The sequence below is a fragment of the Equus asinus genome, chromosome 28 (assembly GCF_041296235.1).
Source record: "Equus asinus isolate D_3611 breed Donkey chromosome 28, EquAss-T2T_v2, whole genome shotgun sequence".
NCBI classification, from domain to species: Eukaryota; Metazoa; Chordata; class Mammalia; order Perissodactyla; family Equidae; genus Equus; species Equus asinus.
The window spans coordinates 21,591,976-21,612,422 of NC_091817.1; the positions used below are offsets into that span (position 1 = coordinate 21,591,976).

General features: G+C 46.0%; 2 long non-coding RNA genes across 2 annotated transcripts; one reads left to right on the forward strand and one right to left on the reverse strand.

Moving 5' to 3' along the window:
• Positions 1 to 1,248: 1,248 nt before the first annotated feature.
• On the reverse strand, positions 1,249 to 9,818 carry LOC123281742 (uncharacterized). Its single transcript, XR_006521431.2, has 3 exons — positions 9,631 to 9,818; positions 8,438 to 8,522; positions 1,249 to 4,019 (listed from the first exon to the last, which is right to left on the reverse strand). It is a non-coding gene; the product is annotated as an uncharacterized lncRNA (long non-coding RNA).
• On the forward strand, positions 9,679 to 12,726 carry LOC123281743 (uncharacterized). Its single transcript, XR_006521433.2, has 3 exons — positions 9,679 to 9,959; positions 11,222 to 11,339; positions 11,961 to 12,726. It is a non-coding gene; the product is annotated as an uncharacterized lncRNA (long non-coding RNA).
• Positions 12,727 to 20,447: the final 7,721 nt, after the last annotated feature.

Sequence of the window (20,447 nt, forward strand, 5' to 3'; positions counted from 1 at the left end):
CTCTACTTTATACTTTCCTGAATTGTTGAGATGTCAACAGTGAATATGGGTCACTTTTTGACATCAGAAAAGAAGATGAAACTGTTCAGAAAAATCTTTCTAGAAGCCACCTTATCTGCCTGCTGGAAGCTGATCTGTATTTCTCCAGGCTCTCCTTCCACGGCTTTGAACTTCTCAGCAGGCGCAGGGGACGTCGGGAAAGGCCAGAGTCTGTGTCCCCCTTAGAGGTGCAGGGGTCGGAAGGTGGCACTGTGGACAGAGGCCGCGGAGGGACAGATGCCAGCCACGGTGCAGCCCAGGTCACTGCTGTCTAACCAGTGGCCCACTGGTGGCTAATGACACGGGCTGGACTCGGGGGCCCGGGCTGTGGAGCCGTGCGGGCGGGAGCTCCCGAGGCCCCCGCTGCCAGGCAACTGTGTGTCACTGCTCAGCTGAGGCGATCAGCCTTTGATGCTTTCAACATCAAGCATCAGAGCTCTTCTTCATCCTGAGAAGGAAGGTGGGGTTAGCGAGCCAGGGCAAACAGCTCAAGGGAGACCGCAGCCTCCCTTTGTCGGGCCCCCACTTTCATGTGGGGGGCCGTACATTCCGACCACGGCACGGGGACAGGCAGCTCATCGCGCTGAGGCAGCGGCCAGCGCGGGTCCTCAGTGGGGAGGCGGTGACAGCCTCAGCGCTCGGGGCCTCGTAGGGAGCTGCAACACAGACCAAGCCGGGAGGAAGGGGCTGCTGCAGGCCTTCTGCCGTCACCGTTGTCACTGTCACTGTGGGGGCTGACCAGGGAAGTTTTCAGCTCTGGCCAGTCCAACCGGTCTGGCCTCCCTTCCCAACAAGGACAGCCCTGTTTGTGTCTCTGCTCCTCTGGGCAAGTTTACTTGGTAAAGAAGGGAATGAAAGGCAGGCAAGGGGGCCGACTGCCGGGGCTTCCGCCATCACCTCTGGTGAGTGGAGCCAGATGTCCTGGGTTCGAATCCAGTCCTGCTCCCTATTAGCTATCTGACTCCGAGCAATCATTGCATCTTTCTCTGGCTTAGTTTCCTCCTCTAGAAAATGGGTGTGGTATTAGTATCAACTCTCTGGGGTTTTGGTGACGATCCAGTGGAGTAAATATGCGTACAATGCTCCCCACTCTGCCTGGGCTCCACAAACACCAGCGATCATGGAAAACCGCCATTCGATATTCATTTGAACACAGTCCAGAAATCCTCAATATTGTAAAAGCAGCTTCAAGAGATGACTGCTTGTTCCAACAGTGGAAATAACTTTTATTAAGCAAAATAGTGATTTCAAAAAAATTAATACAGCTTAGCCAATGTTTCCATCCATCCCAAGTGAGTATTGAACACTTTGTAGTTCTGAGGGATGTGCTCCTTTCCTTGGAATGACCTACACTGGGACTCAGTTCTCCGGAGGGATAAGGCATGGTCTGGGAACTGGTTGGTGCGGGCTGGGCTTGGAGAAGGAGACAGGAGTTACGTCAGTGGCGAAAATCAAGCCAGACATCAGAGGTCCTTCAGTCCAGGGAGAAAGTGGTGGTCAGAGGGAGGATGTGGGCGAGGCAGGAGGAGCCACCAGACTGTGAGGTCCACGCAGGCCATTGTCTGCCACCTAAGAGGGCTGGGGAGGCCTGGAGGGAGATGGGGCAACTGCTGAGGCGAGCTTGACCTTGGGCTTGAAATAATGTGCCCTCCAGTGTGCTTAATGGTGTCTGTGCAATTTGGAGGGCCTAGGTATTTGCAGGAGGTCATTGCAGAGGGTTGGGTGACAGCAGATGGCCTGAGGCTGGCTGGCAGAGGGGTAGGAGAAGTAGGATTGCCACAGGGGACCTTGGTCTCCTCCTCTTGTGAGCCCTGGTGGCACTGGGGTGTGGGCTCTGAGGTCCACACCACAAGAGTGGTGGCCGGAAGGGTCCCTGGGGCCCTGTGAGTAGGAAAATCCTGTAACTACCATCTGAGATGATCAAGTCATTCAATCAACGATATGTATCGCATATCAACTATGTGTAAGGAGGTGTGCCAGGTGCTGGAGATAGTTTTCTCTAGAACCAGGATTGTCACCAGTCTCCCGCCCCAAGCTTTAGTAGGCCCAATAGCACGAGGGAAGCAGCTCAAAGTGCAGATTCCAGGGCTCCACCCAAGAGATTCTGATCTGGTGAGTCGAGCTCGGGGCCTGGGCATTTGCAGTTTGAACAAGTACAAATTTTGCCTACTGAGGCCAACGAGCCACCGTGTGTCTGTTTGTGTGTCCATCCATCTAGCTATCATTTACCGAGCACCGCTAGGTGCCAAGCACTGGGCTGCGTGCTGGGGATTGGAAGAAGGCCTGGCCCTTGCTGGCCAGTTGCTTGTGGCTATTGGAAAGGGTCAGGCTCAATAATCATAACCATTCCCACCATTTCAAATGCTATAATCTTTAAAAAGATTGTTTTTAAAAAATCTAAAATAAGCAATAGAAATTCATTCTATGTCCACCAGCCTATTAGGTCCAGTTGTTGTACAGAGGTTACAATGGCCAAAACAACACTTACTATGAACCAGACAGTTTTCTTTCTTTTTTTTAAAGATCGGCCCTGAGCTAACATCTGTTGCCAATCTTTTTTTTCCCTCTTCTTCTCCCCAAAGCCTCCCAGCACATGGTTGTATACTATAGTTGTGGGTGCCTCTGGCTGTGCTGTGTGGGACACCACCTCAGCATGGCCTGATGAGCGGTGCCATGTCCGCGCCCAGGATCTGAACAGGTGAAACCCTGGGCCGCCGAAGCAGAGTGCGCGAACTTAACCACTCAGCCAGGGGCCGGCCCCCAGACACTTTTCTAAGTGCTGGGCATATTGTATGTGAACGTTAGTCTTTGCAGCAACGTTATGAGGCTGATGTCACAAGCATTCCCATTTTACAGACGAGAACACTGAGACACAGGGAGCGTCTCTTACCAAGGTCTTGCGGCTAGGAAGCGGTGAGCCACGTGGTGAGCCACGCTGTGAGCCAGGTGGTCTAATTCCAGAGGGTGCTCGCTCAGATGTTACACTGCTTCCCAACCCCACACGCTGTCACTGCAGTTTTGAGGCTGACAAATGCTGCCTTACACCTAGTTATCCTGAGACTGGATTTACACAGCCAGAGGGGAAAAGATCTTGTGTTTTGACTTGTATTTTAAAGAACATAGGACATCTTTATTTTTGGGGTGCCGCAGTGAGAGTGAGAGGGTGTGCCTGAGTGACAGAAGGCTTAACTTCACAAATAGCAAGTCCAAAGGTTTAACTTCACACACAGCTGAAAATCTCAACTCAGAAAAATGCATTTGGATTGGCAAAACTTACAGTGTGATAATATCAAAATGTCGGCCAATGTGTGGGGAAAGAGCCTCTTCCATATGCTGCTAGGAGATACGGGAATTGGCTCAACCACCTTGGGGGGCAATTTGGCACAATCTAGTAACATTTCAAGTGTGTGTGACCTATGATTGGGCAAATCTACTTCTAAATACGTCTACGTGTGCCCAAGGAGATCAAAAAAGATGTTATCACAACACCGGGAAAACTGGAAACAACCTAAATATCTACCAGTAAGGAGTACAGGCGAAAAAAGAAGGTTCCAACCCACGGAACCCCTCCAGAAAGATCTCAGCTTACTATTTCAAACCCGTGGCTGAGAAACCAAGCCATGCTAAAGAGGTGGTGTCGCCTAATGGTTAGAAACACAGGTTCTGGCCCAGACTGCCGGTCATGAATCTTGGCTCCTTCCATGACTCACAGTGTGATCTTCGGCAACTTTCTCAATCTCTTTGTGCCTTGGTTTCCTCGTCTATGAAATGGGAGTGGTCCTAGTACCACCTTGTTCACGCGAATCTCCTAGAATGGTGTCTGTCACGAGTGTTTGTGGCATAGTGATGCCGCAGAGCCTCCCTAAATGTGAGATGGGGTGAGACGATGATGACGACGATGATGACGACGACAATGATGATGATGATGATGACAGTGATGATGATGATTGCCTATGCCTTGGGTCTGTCTCAGGTATTAACTGGAAAAGTAAAAACAAACAACAAATACAATGACTAAAGCTCAGAGAAATGAACTTGGCATGTATGAATTGTCAAAGATTTGATCCTTACTTACAAACTAGAGAAGCTCATCTTGTAGTCAGGAAAATGGCTAGAGAAACGATTGGTGGTGGCCTCTGATAGAGAGGAAGGGGCAATAAAGATACAGAGTCTTAAGGGTTCAGAACAGCGGCATCCATGCTTATTAGGGGTAAATATGGTGGCCACACATTCACATGGCCACGGTGAAACTAACAAAAGCTTAATCCTTTGGGGGCAGAGATGGTGTCACGGGGCACTTCCATTCTGGCTGCAATGCCAATATCTTTTGTCATCCTGAGAGTCTGAAATGTTGTTCAGGATTTTCCCACAGTGAGGAGAATGTTTTTATTCCAGTCCCCAGTGGACCGGTTGGATTCAACAGAAACGCTGCTCCCTCCGCAAACCGTGCACGCCAGTATCCCAGCGCGAGCTCTTCCTCAGGGACGTGGCTACTACTCTCTGCCGCCTAGCTTACTGCCCCCGGGGGTCCTGAGGACCAGCCAAGGTCGGGGGGGGGGTCCTCGAAATTTAGCAATTAACAATTTGTCTCATAAAACATATGAGGACTTAGCGGTGAAGAGATTGCATTTATTTTACAGAAACTTGCCCAGGCTTCCTCCTCCACGATAAATGACAGATTCTCTGAAGTATTAAAGAAATCCCGCTCCTCCAGTGCCGGCACCGGGGCCTCTGCTCTGCCGTGAAGCAATTTTCATTTCAGTGGAAGAGGCAGCAGTCAGGCTCTAAACTGCTGCGGAAGGATTCCGGGGCATCTGCTGGGATCCCAAAGAAGCCACCGGGCTCTGTTTACCAACACAATTAAACTCGACCATTCCCAGCTGCAGGACAAATATAACCTCATCTACTTAACGTCAGCCGATTAAGTCATCGGGGCTGCAGAGCGCAAACAGATGTTAATAACCAACCTCTACGTGAGTCCTTTGAGCGGAGGGCAATATCGTGGCAGCTTCTTCAGCTTTAAGGCGGAAAAGTTCACACCTTCCTGACTTTGCCATAAAATATTGCAACATTACAACTTTTCAACCATATCTAAAAGGCCAATTTAGGTTTATTCCCATCCGCGTTGATGGCCACGGTTCAGCAGGTGAAAACGGGTAATGGCTGCGGTCCGGCTCTGGGCGGATGCCAGCACAGATGTGTTCAGTCAAATGACTAATTGAAAACCTTAGACAAAATCAGCAGCCTGGCCATTTTGCCTGCATAATAAAACAGTGCTGATAAAGGCTAGGGGAGAAAAAAATCCACCCATCTCATCATCAGTGCCATTAACAATCATGAGAAAAGATGAAAACAACGCATGGTTTATTCTGCAAATGAAGGCATATAACTAGATGGTTTCCCAGGGGCCCATTACCCATTTTAATAATACATCAAGGAGACTGAGCAAACAGTTTGTATGTGCAAACCAAACAGAGCAAACTATTTACAGTTACCGCATACAGAGACAGCTCCCAGCACTCCGGATTTAACAAATTTATAAAGGTACATAACATGATAGCTATTAGCAAAATTAAAAGAGAACCATTACAGACTCACAGTCTGCTGTGCTCGCTCGCCAGTTGAGAAGGAACGCCAACACTGACGTTCAATTCAGAAGAATACCCCCCCCCCACCTTTTTTTTTCTTTCCTCCAAGAGAGCAGCCTGACTTGGACTCAAATTATGTGCATGAATAATAAAATACCATCTAATTAAAAACTGTGGTTAAATATGCAAAAATTAATGGTAATGGGATTGTGCAACACCTCGGAGTATAGGCACTCTGTGAATTACTCACAGGAGCTCCTTCGCCCAACCCGAATGGGGGGAACGGAAGCGACTTGGAACACTCTGGGTCCTGGTGCCCCACGGTGCCCTGTGATGTCCCTCACAACCAGGGCATCGAATGGCCAACCTGGGTGGAAGGTGGCCCTGCCAGACCATCCTCTTCCAGTTCTTGGATGTGGCAGAAATGCAAAGGATTGGTGTGGGCCTTGCACAAAAGGCTGGGTGCACCAGGGGACCAGGACAGGGGCTTGTCATCTCAAACTAAGAAGGACCTGTTCACAAAATGATGTTGGCTGGACAAACAGATCCCTGGTAAGAGAAAACAGGGGGACAGTGCTACTTTGGGACACATTTAAGAGTGTTTCCCTTCAAGCTGTCCAGAGCCATCTTACTTTCCCAGGCCCCGCACAAGGTTCTGCCAGCATTCTGGATTGTACAAACCATTTTGGAGAAGACCCCGCATGCCAGCACTATTGCCTGGGACAAGGGCAGCTACTGGCACTTCTCCCCTGTGGGCAACCCGCTTGTCTCCCTTGCAGTCTGGGAAGGCTTCATTATGTCATCAGTACAAGCTCCTGGCCACACTCTCCTCAGCCCTGTTTCAAGAGGCCACTGGTCTCCTTTCTGCTTTTAAGCTCCTTTGACACTTGACCAGTGAGCGCTTCGGGCCTGAGTTGGCCTCTGCCTGACGTTAGTTTTAGACACGGGAGACTCCCCATCGCCTCTGCTTGGAACTTCTGAATCTCCACGCCCCACCTACCCCTGCCCCCGTCTCCGTCTTCACATTTCTTCGAGGCTGGTGATTCAGCTTGAGGACAATTGTTGACAAACTGAGTGACAGCATCTTTTAAGAAGAGAACTTGATCTTGGTGCAGCAGACAACTTCAAAATCGCTCAATGTGGTTCCCACTTTTGCCTTTTCTTCTGTTGAAATGGCGTCTGACACGCAGAAGAGTGAGCGTTTCTTTGGGGAGGGATTTCTCAATGCGATGAGCCTGGTGGAAGACCTCTCTCAGCGCCTTCCTGAGCACGCCCGTGTCATCCTGCTTATGAGAAGGGTTTCTTGGCAAGTCAGTAGGTATTTGAGCTAATTGATGTTTCTCAACAACCCTCTACACCGGGCTGGATCCTCCGCTGTGCACAAGAACAACCATTGTGACGTGGGCCGAGTGCGAATTTTGTTCAGTGCTAGCTGACTGTAACCATTTCTGAGATCCGTATTGTAATGTTTGGGGCTTGTGAGGAAAAGGTGAACTGGATTTGCCTTTTTTCCTCTTTTTTTCTTTGTCCTGTTGAAGAAGTCTGGCTTTCTCTCTTCCTGTCTCATAGTTCGACCTGACTTGCTCAGTCAGCAGTCGAGTTTTAACGGTGGAAAGACTGTGGTAAGGATTTCTAGTGTTTGACACGGCGAAAGTACAAACGTGGACAGGCTGAGGCTTCTTAAAGTCCCAGGGCAAAGCACACTTAGGTTTGGGATCCAGAAAAGGCTTGGGGCCAATATATATGTTCCTTACTGATAGATTGATCGGTCATTTACACTTCCCAAGTGAGTGGTATTTGGGAATTCGGTTGAGTGTACAATGCTAATGCCATTCAGACTGGAGCTTTGCTGCTTGCTGGTTGTGTGACCTTGGGCAAGTTCCTGCACCTCTCTGAGCTTCAGTTTACTCATCTACAAGTGGAGATAATTATAATGTCTCCCTCATAGGGTTCTTGTGTTGATTGAATGAGACAGTGTACATAAAGCAGTTAGCACAATACTAAGCTCATAGTAAATAGTCAATGCATAGTAGCTATGCTATATAACACCAACAGCAACACAACAGCAATTATAATAACTGCTAGAGCTCATCTTCATAAAATCACTTAAAACTGTGTAGGAAAAATAGAGATAAAAAGTTAGGGGTCAAGAAGCTTTGAAACAAAAGGAGAAATAGATGGACTGGGAATAAACATAATAATTAGCATAGTGTTTTATAGTTTTTCAAAGTGTTTCGATGTACAGTTATCCAGAGTATCTAACAGTTAAGATACTTTCGACAGCAAGAAGTGGATTGCTCAACTATTAATGGCTTAAAAGTTTAGGACTTTTTTGGTTTTGGTGAGGAAGATTGGCCCTGAGCTAACATCTGTTGCCAATCTTCCTCTTTTTGCTTGAGGAAGATTGTCACTGACCTAACAGCTGTGCCAGTCTTCCTCTATTTCGTATGTGGGACGCTGCCTAAGCATGGCCTGATGAGTAGTGCATAGGTCCACACCCAGGATCCCAACTGGCAAACCCTGGGCTGCTAAAGTGGAGCACATGAATTTAACCACTACACCACCGGGCTGGCCCTGAAAGTTTAGGACATTTGTTGTCCTGCATAGCAAGAAGCCCAGAGGTTTCCAGGGGTGGGTGTTTAGCAGTTCCTTGATTTCAGGGTTGCTTTCCCTGCAAATCTTTTGGCTTTCCCTTATGGCTCCAAGATGGCTGCCCCAGCTCCAGCTTTCACATCCCCTTTCTTAAAAATCTTACCCAAAAGAAGGAAGGCTTGGGGGCATGGGACGAGGTTGATTTTCTCCTTACTCACATCTCACGGAGGAAGTCTTTTCCCGGGCTTCTCTGCAGACTTCTCATTATAACTCATTTACTGTAACTGGGTCACACATTCATCTCTAAAGCAATCACAGGCAATAGAGAATGGGATTATCATATTTGGCTTTGACCAATGATGACTCATTCGCTAGAGTTGGGCCCACGTTTCCTAAGCACATTGCCATTGGGAACCCAAACAGCCTTCTGCTATCAGGACAAAAAGTGAAGGAGCAGCCTAGAATGTCTGTCAAACCCTGTGTTGGGACATGTTATTACAATCATTTGACAGATAGGGAAACTGAGGCTCAGATAGGTTAAGTAAATTTTTCAAGGCACATGCAACTTGTAAGTGATAGAACCAGGGCTAGAAGCCAGATGTTTGGGCTCATGATTTAGAGTCCATTCCGTACAGTCAACTGTAAGGTGATATTAAATTTGAAACTCCAAGCTTACTGGCAGACAAAGTAAAAAAGCCAAGAAGATGAACTTGTAGTATATCTCCTGATCTGATCAAAAAGAGCCGTATCAGGAGAGAAACGTTTTTCCTGGCCCTAAACTCTTGGAGGAATTTTATGGCATGGATTCTTACCTAGGGACATAACAAAATGGATAATGTCAAAAATGATGACTGGCAAATACTGTGCCACCATGAAACAGAACAGTGGTTTTAAACGTTTTGTTTTCTGGTAAGATATACGTGCATGTCATGCTCTCATGGCTGAACCTGGGTTTTGACTAACCTTAAAAAATTTGGCAGGGAAGTGAATCTCATAGTACTGGAACAGATCAAGACTAATAATAGTACATTGGGAACGATTACTCAGTACATTTTTTGGCATAGATAAGTTGGGCTTTGGGTTATGTGCAATTCCTGGTATATCATAACCACATCCTTTTCTCTCCCACTCAAAAAGGCAAATGAGTGAGGGAGACCATTGTTGAATTACTTTGAACTGACTCATTTATATATAAAAGAGTCAATCACGCAGAAAACTTTCTCGGCTATCACTGGTTTAATTGTTATGCCTTATTCCACATACTACAATCGCAAGGTAGACGCAAGCCCCTGCCCCCTGATGCCAGCTCAATAGTCAGGCAAACAGTGAGCAAATTCACCTCCATAAGGAGGCGCTGAGCTAAAGACAGAACTCTGACCCTCCCTGCTGTTTGCCAAGTCAGTGTTCTTACCTGAAATAAATTTGCACACTATCTCGATCGCTGGAACATATTCTACTGGAGAAAGACGGTGCTTGCTTTCTCACGGTGCTTGCTTTCTCACGGGCTACTGTTCAAAAAGTCCTGCAGTCGCCCGCTGGCCTTCCTCCTCACCCACCTCTTCAAGTCCGGACGACCTTTACTCGCTCATTCAGAGAGGCGTTGGCCGGTGTGGAGAGAGCACACACAGAACCCAGAGCCACCTGCGGTCACCGCGGAAACGCCATTGTTGGGCCTCTCTCTTCATTACCTGGGAGAGCCTCTGATCCAGGCGCAGCGTGATCTGGGGATTTGGTTTATGGGTGAGCACAGACACGTACCTTATTTTAAAGAAGATCGCATGTTTGTTCATCATGGAGGAAAGGAAGTTCTTTCTGCTGTGGAAATGCCATCCTATGCAGTGAAGCATTGGCCAGTCTGGTGATGGAAATAGAGTAATTGTTTAAATTTCTTTTTTAATAATAACTATTTCATTTCTTGAAGAAGATGTTGTCTGTAAACAAGTTTAGGGAAATGTCTTATTGATTAAGGAGAACCCCTTATGCTGAGAAACTTGAAATTTTCCTAAAGGTCCCAATGTATAAAAGGCAATAGATTAGTTACAAAGTGGGAAAATACAAGGAACTTTATCCAACTATTTTGTAGTTATTTATTGAGCACCTGCTGTGTGCCTGGTACTCAGCTCAGTCTTGTAGGTGATGCAGAGAGGAGTAAGACCTAGGAGATGGAAGGAGATGGAACTTAAGTGGTTCCATCTTCAGGGCTCACAAACTCAAGTGCTTGTGAGGGCCAGCATAATGCACGATGCAGGCCAGTGAAGATGGCGACTAACTGGAGATCCAGGCCCCACCCAAAGGGGTGGATGCTACGCAGCTCCCATGATGATTGCATCTGGGAATGCTGGCCCAATGCAGCTAGATCGTCCCATTTTATAAGACTAATGGAAATCAAAGATTTTATGTAAACTCTCTGTCTACTTTTCACTGTTAACACCATTTAAATAAAATAAAAACTGAGGGAAAAATAAAGCTGACACAGTTTGCTGTTTTCCCTGAATCAATTTGTTGGTTTGGCAGCATAAAAGCTCAGGTCTTAATGGCGTTCATTTTCTGTCCATTTTGTCTCGTGAAGAAATTAATTACACCTTATGTCAGCCAAAAATACCTTTGGGTCTTTAAATCCCTTTTTTCTCTCTTTTTTAAGATGAAAGTATTTCTGCCTAATTGACCAGCATCTGCCATTGTGAGATGCCCGCCCTCATGAGGGATGTTGCGCTGTGGTGTGAGGGCTGTCAGTACATTTCAGCTCGATTTCAGCCACCATTTAAGAATTCCTTTTCTTCCCATCACGTGGGAGTGAGCCTAATGGTTGAAACCTGAGGACAGAGGGGAAGGCTGAGAGAAGAGAAGAGAGAAGCAGAGAGAGAGAGAATAAGACTGCTGGAGGCTGGGAATATGCAAGAGGCTGAAACTGATAGCAAATTAATTCTTATTCTTTTCATTCATGCATTCGTTCATTCACTGATGTTTATTGAGCATCTACTATGTGTCAATCTTTATTTTAGGAATGGATATATTGGGTGAATGGAACAGACAGAGTCTCTGCTCTTGTGAAACTTACATTCCAGCAAGGGTGTGGAAGGGATGGAATATGAACAAGTAAACAGAGTCATTTGAAATGAAGTAAGTGCTAATGAATTAAATAAAGCAGAGTAATGAGATAAGACCAGAGTTTACGTTAGTGGGAGTGGTCAGGGAAGACTCCGAGAAGAAGTTTGAGCTGAAACCTGAACAACGACAAGAAGCCAGTTATGCAAAGATCTGCTGGGAGGTGGTAAGGGGTACAGGGAGGTGATGTTCAAGGGACAACCTTGAATTACAGGTTGGGTCAGTTATTCCCATTTCAGAGTATTTTTCTGGTCTGTTTGGTTACCATTTGGTATTAATATGTCTTTCTAATTGGCATGTCTTTCTGTTAGTAACATCTTTAGAATACTTGCTAGCCTGTCTTTTTAACAAAGAGAGAGCAGACCTCAAGCCCCGAATCTTGAGCAAGCAATAATAGCTGGCTAGAATTGATAGTGTTATTTCATTTGTTCTCTCTTTATTTTCATAGTTTCTTTCCAGTTTACCATTTTGCAGTAGTGGCATACAATTCCCTTTTTGAAGGAACCTAGTTAAGTGAAAAGAATGAATCAAATTTAAAGACAAATATTAAACAATTTAAAGACAAATTAAACAATATCATAGGACTTTCCAGAATTAGGATGACAGAGTGTTTTTCTTCTCCCTTCTCTTTTTAAGAATCACTTCCAAATATCGAGCGGAATGAGAAACCAAGTAGTCTCCACCTCTACTGAAGCTAGAAGCCATCTGTGATGCCTAACCATAATATGTTAAAATGGAAAGCAGATAGAGAAGTTGATGGAGAAGAGAGAACCGAGTTAGAATGAAGATGAGGTGCTGCAGTAAAAATATGTGGATTAAGTGAAAGCCTTTGTGCCCGAACAGTGGGCTCCCACCTGCCATGCACTTTCTTTGCCTAGCTCCCAGAATGCACCATTGGGCTGATAACCCATAAGTTGGAGGTGAAGAGGTGGACAATCCCTTTCTGGAGAACCTGGAATCAGAGAAAATACTAAGGAACACACTAAAAAGCTGTTTTTCCATCTGATTACCCATCAGTCAACAAGGTCTCTCAGGTAAATGGAACCTCCAGTCAATTATTTTGAGGGTGTTGCATTCCTAAGTATAAACTGGCTGCAAAGAATTCACCGATTTTAAAAGAAAACCTCCACTAAGAAAGACAGAGACCAAACAAGAAATCAGAAGTGAAGAAATTTTGAAATAGAGATAATGCAAGGAATAAGAGAAAATGCCACAATATTATAATTAATATTCACAGAGAGATGAAAATGTCTTGCATGCATGGAGCAAGAACAGGTTACTATTGCTTTTAAGTTTCAATCAAAGAACAAACAAGAAAGAACTCTATGAACTCAAAGTAGGGTTGAAGAAATAATAAATGAAATTTAAGGATTAGAGGTATGGTTGAAGAAATTACCTCAGTAAATAAACAAAAAGACTAAAAGATAGAAAGAAAATATTTTAAAAGTTATAAGATCTGGCTGTGAAGTCTGATATCTGACTAGCCAACCTTCTAGAAAGAAAGAATAGGGAAAACATAAAATGGAGGAATGAAATTTATCCGGAAATAACATAAGGACGAATTCCAGAACTGAAGGACAAGAGTTTTCTCATGTGGGTTGAGAAGACCCACTCACAGTTGAGCACAGTGAATTTTAAGAGGCTCCCCTAAGGCTTGTCAGCATGGTATTCCAGAACACCAAAGACAGAGGACCCAAAAACTTTTTGAGAGAAAACAAGACATCATGTCACACAGAAAGGACTGGGAGGAATGACAGAATTGGATTGTTAACACTGGGAGAGAGAAGCTACAGTCTTTAACACACTGAATGATGATGCGTTTACAACCTAGAATTTTATATCCAGCCAAAATATCAAGTGTTGGGATAAGACGTCTCACAGACAGAACACTTGCCTCCCAGGGACCCTTCCCCAGGAAGTGATTAGAGGGTGTGCTTCGTCAAAGAAGGAAATTCTGGATCCAGGAAACAAATCTAACACTTGAGAAAAGCAAAGAGAATTCCAGGAGAAGGTAATATTAACAGCCGTACATCAGTCCTAAAGGGCAAGTGGTCCAGAGGGGAGCAGGGGGACAGAGGGGTCCAGGAGGAGGGTCTCCAGGAGAAAAAAATTAAACCAACAGATGATCTGATATATTCACACATGGATGATTCTATTAAGAAGCTATTGGAGGAAATGGGAAGAAATTTAAATAGAAATTTTTTAAAAAACTAAGAAAATGAAAGAGTGAAACAGACGTTCTAAGAAAAGATACATTTTCCAAAAGAGAAGCGTAATTATGACACTCTGCTAGACTTAACAGTGAAGGATATTGGTATTGTCAAAATAATGAAGACATTGGGGGTCAGTCCTGTGGCTTAGTGGTTGGATTCGCACACTCTGCTTAAGTGGCTTGGGGTTTGACGGTTCGGATCCTGGTGCAGACCTATATACCACTCATTGAGCCACGCTGTGGCAGTGGCCCACATACAAAAAATAGGCAAAGATTGGCACAGATGTTAGCTCAGCGACAGTCTTCCTCACACAGGCACACACAAAATAATAACAGTAATAATAATGAAAACATTGGATACTGCTTTACCTGGGAAATTTTATATGATCCTGTTGAGAAGATCTGAGGGAGAGAGGGCAGGGCAGGGGCATGTGTGTGTTTGAGAGAAAGAAAGCCAAATCCTTATTTACCAAAGTAGAAAGGCAGTATAAAAAGCCTAAAATTAATGAATCAAGAGATAGCAGTATCATCATATTATCTGTTAGAAATGCGGAGGTTAACACCTGAAGAAACCCCCAAAAGAATTAAAAGTGATGCTTCTGGAGAGGTGGAATGGGGTAAATAGCAAAAAATGTTTTCATTATAGACCTTTTACCATTATTTGACTATTTCAATTACATGCCTATATTACTTTGATAAACTTATACTAGGCTTAAAGTAAGAGAAATAACAGCATAGGTATTTCAAAATAGTGTAGAAACTTCTCATTGTCCTCAACCATCCCTATCTCTTTCTTCTTCTGAAAGAGAGCCCCAGTTTTTCACTGGACATTTGTCCACCTAGAATAAAGTCCCTTGCAGCTAAATATGGCCATGTGACTAAATTCTGGCCAACCGATTGCAAGCAGAAGTAGTATATCCAATTTCTGAGATGTGTCCTTAAAGGAAGTGGCCCTGTTTTTGGTACCTCCTACTTCCTGCTGGAGCTCCAGGAGCCATGATGGTTTTGGAATGGGCTACACAGGGCAGAGGAACAACGTAGAGGGGGCCTGGGTTTTTATTACTGTGCCATGCCCTGGATTGATGACTTCCAGACTCCTGGAAATGCTGTAGACATTCGTTGTATTTTTTTAAAAACCATTGTTACTTTGGGGCTGTTGAATACAGACAAATTTAAACCCGACTAATGCACTGGGGCCTGTCAAAAGCCATAGCAGAGGTGTGAGAATAACTGGATTTGGGGAACGCTGACCTGGAGTGCAGGAGTGAGAAGACAGGAGAGGGACAGGAAGGCAGCAGGGCAGAGCCCTTTCTTGGGGAGCAAGAGGAGTCATTTAAGCGGAAGGCTGGTGCTTTATAATCTGGGAAGCCTCATTCAAGAAGGTAAGGTGGCATTCAAGGGAGGAACTGCTCATTAAGGGTCCGTCAGTGTGACTCACCCTCACGGTGCTTTAGGGGCTCAGTCCTGACCCGGAAGTTACCTGCGGTCTCAAAGGATTCCTGCTGGGTACCCATATGACTCTCCTAACGATGGTGGCCACTGACTGAGCCAGGCATGCTGCATCCTCTCACTGCATCCTCAGACAACCAGCCATATGATGTTAGCACGTCTATTAACATTCCTATTTCACAGAAGAGGAAACTAAGATTCCAAGAGGTCGTGCAAGTCCCCAAGGTCATACAGGGAGAATGACTGTCTGGCTGAGCTTCAAGACCCGAGGCAGACGGTAAAGTGCTGAATCTGAGCTTCGAACAAAGGAAGAAGAGAAAATCCTAGCTTGATGGAGAAGCAAGTGTTTGAGCTGGGTCCTAAACGGTCTGAAAGGTGAAGTTGAAAATAAGAAGAATTCTAAGTCTTTGGAACAGTGTAAACAAAAGGATGGAGCCTGGAAAACACCAGGCTGGCTTGGGAAACTGGGAGCGAGTGAATCTAGCTGGAGGAGAGAGTGTGGTGACGTCCTGGGGGATGAGGCTGGAAATGCAGGGTGGGTACCAGGTTGCAGCAGCCTCGAGGGCGGGTTAGAGGTATATTTTGGGTTCCCTAGGACGTGAGTGTCAGGGAAGGTTTGTCTGTCTGCTTGATTCCTTTTGTTTTTTATTAAACCCATCAGATGCCTGCAGAATATTTAGATGGAATGTGGATGCTCCTCCATGAGCATGTATGAAGGCCACCCGTCCAGTGGCCTGCTTGGCCCCATCCCATCATGGCCCCATTCTGGCCCTGGTGGCAGGATGACCAAGGGGGCCGCTGGGATGTTTCCACTCCTGCCTTAGAGAATCCATCCCTCTAGGAAATGCTTCCCGGCAGATTAATGCTCAGATGGTGCAAGGACTCACCAAATACGTATATATTATAAAAATGTTTTCATGAATTCATCACCATTTTATTTGTCATGAAATTTTCCCTCCTGTCCATTTCCTGGCGGGTAGGACAAACAGTGTGAGAACTGGAACCAGGTTCTGGGAGGGGCTTTTATTGCCCCGAAATCGGGAAAGGGTGCGTCTGGTCCCTACATTACCTCAGGCTGTGCAGCCGCGACCCATCTCTGGAGCAATTTTACTGAAGCCTCTTCCCTCTTGGTTGCCAGCTTCCATCTGGGCAACGGCAGGTGGTTGGACAGAAGCTTTAATTGCACTTAAAGAATTAAAAGATGAGCTAGGCAGAAAACGATGGAACTGGCCCAGGGAGAGGTCCGTGATGGTGCTGGGGGCAGGGGAGTGAAGCCTCTGATTGTGTCTACACCAGACTGGCTGCCTGGTGCGCTGCAGACAGGGGAGCCTCAGATGGGGCATGCTGAGAATGAGAATCCCCCTGTGGCCCTTGGGGTGCCCCAATCCTTCAACAGTCCCTTTTCTTCAGTATCCAGATAAAAAGGCTTGAGCATCCACCACTGAGAAAAGGCCGGGCTCTCACCGAGAGGTCTGAGGACTCCTGACGATGGCGCCCTGTTTCTCTCACTCTGAAGTCACGTGCCTCGCTGGAGCCTCTCTCGGCCATCTGCTGTTGCGTCCTTCGTCCTTCTCCCGGCTCAGCACTGTTCCCGTCACCCTCCAAAGTGCCATCGCCCCATCCGCCGTGAGAAGCAAACCCTACTGCACGTTTCAGAATAGCAGGAGGCAGGCCCACTCTTAACATTTGGACGTTCTGGGACACCAATGGAGGCCCACTTACCGGAAGTCTAAGCATTTAAAAGTTTTAAATAAAAAAATATTGAAAACATTCTATCCATCTACCTTGACAAATGGAACTTTGCAACCATCTGAAGGCCCGCTTGGAATTTAGAATTCTCGGCTCCTCAGAGTTAGTCCTGCAGCTTGCTCCCTGGGAGGGGCCTCTTGCTCACGTGTGTGGACCCACGCACCCGGTCTCTGTCCACACTCCCCACACCTAGCCTGGGCATGTGCACACTGTGGTACAGTTAACCCTTGGAGAGCAGTTCTGAGTGGCCCTGGGACTTGGCTTGGGTGACCTGGATGGAAAGACTCCACTATAGGAGTCAACTCTAGGCCAGTGGTCAGCAAATGATGGCCTGTGGGCAATTCCAGACCGTGGCCTATTTCTGTATGGCCTGCCAAGCCAAGGACAGTTTTTAAATGACTGAAAAATCACAAAAGAATAGTATTTTGTGACTTGTGAAAATGCTGTGAGACTCAGATTTTGGTGTCCATCACTAAAGTCTTATTGGAATCCAGCTCTGCTCATTCCTTTCCATGTCGTCCTCAGCTGCCTTGGCGCCTCTGCGGTGGGCTCCGAATCTGCAGCGGAGACTGGCTGTTTGGCGAAGGCTCAAAGACTCACTGACTGGCCTTTGCAGAGACACAGTTTGCGTCACTTGCGTTCCTTCACTATGCAGCATCGTTGATTCTCTCTAGAGCAGCCCAGGCAGCCTCACCGTTAAAATTTTTAAGAACTGTGGTAAAATAAACATAACCAAATTTACCATCTTAGCCACTTTTTAGGTCTACAGTTCAGTGACAATAAGTACATTCGCATTGTTGTGCAACCACCACACCACCCATCTCTGTAACTTTTCCATCTCCCCAAAAGGAAACTCTGTCCCCATTAAACACTGACTCTCCCTTCCCTCTCCCCCTCAGGCCCTGGAAACCACCGTTCTGCTTTCTGTCTCTATGAATTTCGCTGCTCTAGGAGCCTCATCTATGTGCTATCACACAGTATTTGTCCTTCCGTGACTGGCTTTTTTCACTCACATAGTGTCCTCCAGTTTCATCCATGCCACAGCATGTGGCAGCATTTCCTTCCTTTCTAAGGCTGAATAATATTCCATTGTTTGTGTATACCACGTTTTGTTTATCTGCTCATCCATAGGCACTGGGCTGCTTTCAACTTTCGGCCATCATGAATAACGCTGCTATGAACGTGGGTGTATAAATGCCTTCTCGGGACCCTGTTTTCAGTTGTTTGGGGTACATACCCAGAAGTAGAACTACTGGATCATATGGTAATTCTACGTTTAATTCTTAAGGAACCGCTACACAGTTTTCCAAGGTGATAGGACCATTTAACATTTCACACCCCCACCAACAACAGGCAGGCTTACTTTCTGAAACCAAAAAAGCTCATGGAGGTATTTCAGGACGAAAGTGCTACCCATCTTTTAAAAAAAATCTAATCTCTTTAAAGCAGTAGTTTTTGACCCTGAGAATCATCTAGGGAGCTTTTAAAAAATTACTAATGTGTGTGTGTGTGTGTGTGTGTGTGTGTATGTGTGTGTTGGGGGAAAGGGCACTTCAGACTAATGAAACCAGAATCCCTGGGGTAGAGTCTGGCACAGGTATTCTTTCCATCACCCAAGTCTTTCCCCAGAGCAGCCTGGGTCAAGAGCCACTGCCCTTGGACAACCAGCTTGCCCTGCAGCCAGCTTTTAAAATAACTCATCTTTCCTCTTGCTTCATGTGCCTTTCTGAGAACCCAGCTCCAGGAAGCAATAGACATGTCCCTGGACTCATGAGTGGTGTTGGGCATGGAGGTGGTGACACATGGCTTCCTGGTGTGATAGCGGGTGTGTTGGAGACAGACGCCATCTGGAGTAGCGGGGGTGATGGCTGGGATTGGGCTGGCCACACCCTGTCCCTTCAGCACCTTCCCCTTTTCAGGGACATCTCTAGGGCCACTCTATCCCAGCCTCCCTCTGGGGGCATACCTCCCTGCCCCCACCCCACACACACACACACACACACTAAGCTGGTGAGGCTGGAGTCATCCTCTCCATCCCTAACCAGTCCCAGGTTCTGAATATTTCTCTCTCAAGTAGTATTAAAATAAACAACAGCGTTAGAGTCAGATAAGAGACAGGCAGAAAAGACTTATTTTTACACTTTTCCCCTTGAATCCAAATAGCCATTTTATTCTGCAATGGTAATTTCAGGAGCACCGTTCAGCTTGGTTATCTTCTGAGAGAGGCACAGACATCAAGAGAGATTTTAAACAGTGCTTTGGTGAAATATATTGAGGAAAGCCCACAGTATGTGCTTAAATGATCTAGAAGGATGAAGACTGGGCAGGATTTTTTTTTCTTCTAAGCATGGCCCTTGTAGGTTTAATTGTAAAGTATAATTACTTCAAGACATCATAATTTGTTGTGTACAATATAAATCAGCAGAACTCCGTGGAATCATGTTTTTAATGTAGACCCCAAATAAAATGTTCTTTTATGACACAGCAGATGTTTCTTAATTCTCTAGTGCCATGCATTGGGGTATTAAGATTATTCCTCGGCATTTTATTATGAATAACATACTTGCTCCATCATTAAGTGAGCCATTAAAGACACAAACAAGCGTTTATGCCCTGGTTTTCAACAGCTGCTGGTGGCCCACTATGTGATAATCCAGCTTTCAGCGAATATTCTTCAGCTCCAAGAAATAAATACATTTAACAGGGCAACCTCAGGTCAGTCCGCAGCTTCTGGGATCTTGGCCTGGGGAAATTCTTGAGGCGGGAAAATGGACTGAAGGGGTGTGCTTTGGGCAAGTTGTTTTGAGACTCCCTGTTTCCTTGAGAAAGTGTGTGTATATGTGTGCACATGCATGCACGTGTGTGTGAGTTTCTTTAAAATAAAAGACCAAAATTTAAAAGAGAAAAAAAAAAAGGAAGAGAGAGACCATGCCTTGGAGAGGGTGCGGGCTTTCCCCTTCCTAATGGAGTGGGACAACATTCTTACAAATCCTACAACCTGTGCTTTGAAGAAAATCGGCTGAGTCGGGTGTTATGCCGCAGACAAAAGGAGGTGGAGGACAGTGTAGGTCACGGGCTGGTTCAGTCACTATGGAATCTGAGCGGATGTGACCCCTCTGTGACAATGTCCCCAAGGTGTACGGGGAGGAGCCTCACGTCTATAACGCGGATGGGAGCCAGAGAAGCGTTCCTCTCCCCTCCTTGGACTTCCTAAAGATAACAACCGCGGGCAGCTGAGGAGCAGAGCGGGAGAGAGGCTGGGATCGGAAATACTGAGGCCTTATTATCCTTGGCTCACCCGGTCCTCGCTTCCTGTGCCAAAGGCAGCCCGAACGGTGCGAAACTTTACAGTGCTAATGTATACAACGACATCCTCCTACAAGCAGATGCTAGAAGAAGAAGAAAAAGAGGGGCCCTGATGGAAATTTGTATTAAATCCATGCCACCTCACCCCGGGGAAACTTGGGACACTGAATGAAAGAAACGGAAGGTGGGACTGATTTCCAAGTCTGGTCAATTCCAGGTCTATTACAAGATGTGTCATCAGCCGGAGATAGGAGGAAGAGTTCCAATTTATATACCGAAACTGGTACCCTGGACCTTTAATGGATATGATTCCTCAGTACCTGGGTAATATTATTGTAATATTCTAACTCTAAAGGTTCTGGGGGAAAGGACGCTAGGACACTTGGGTGACATATTAAATACTTTGT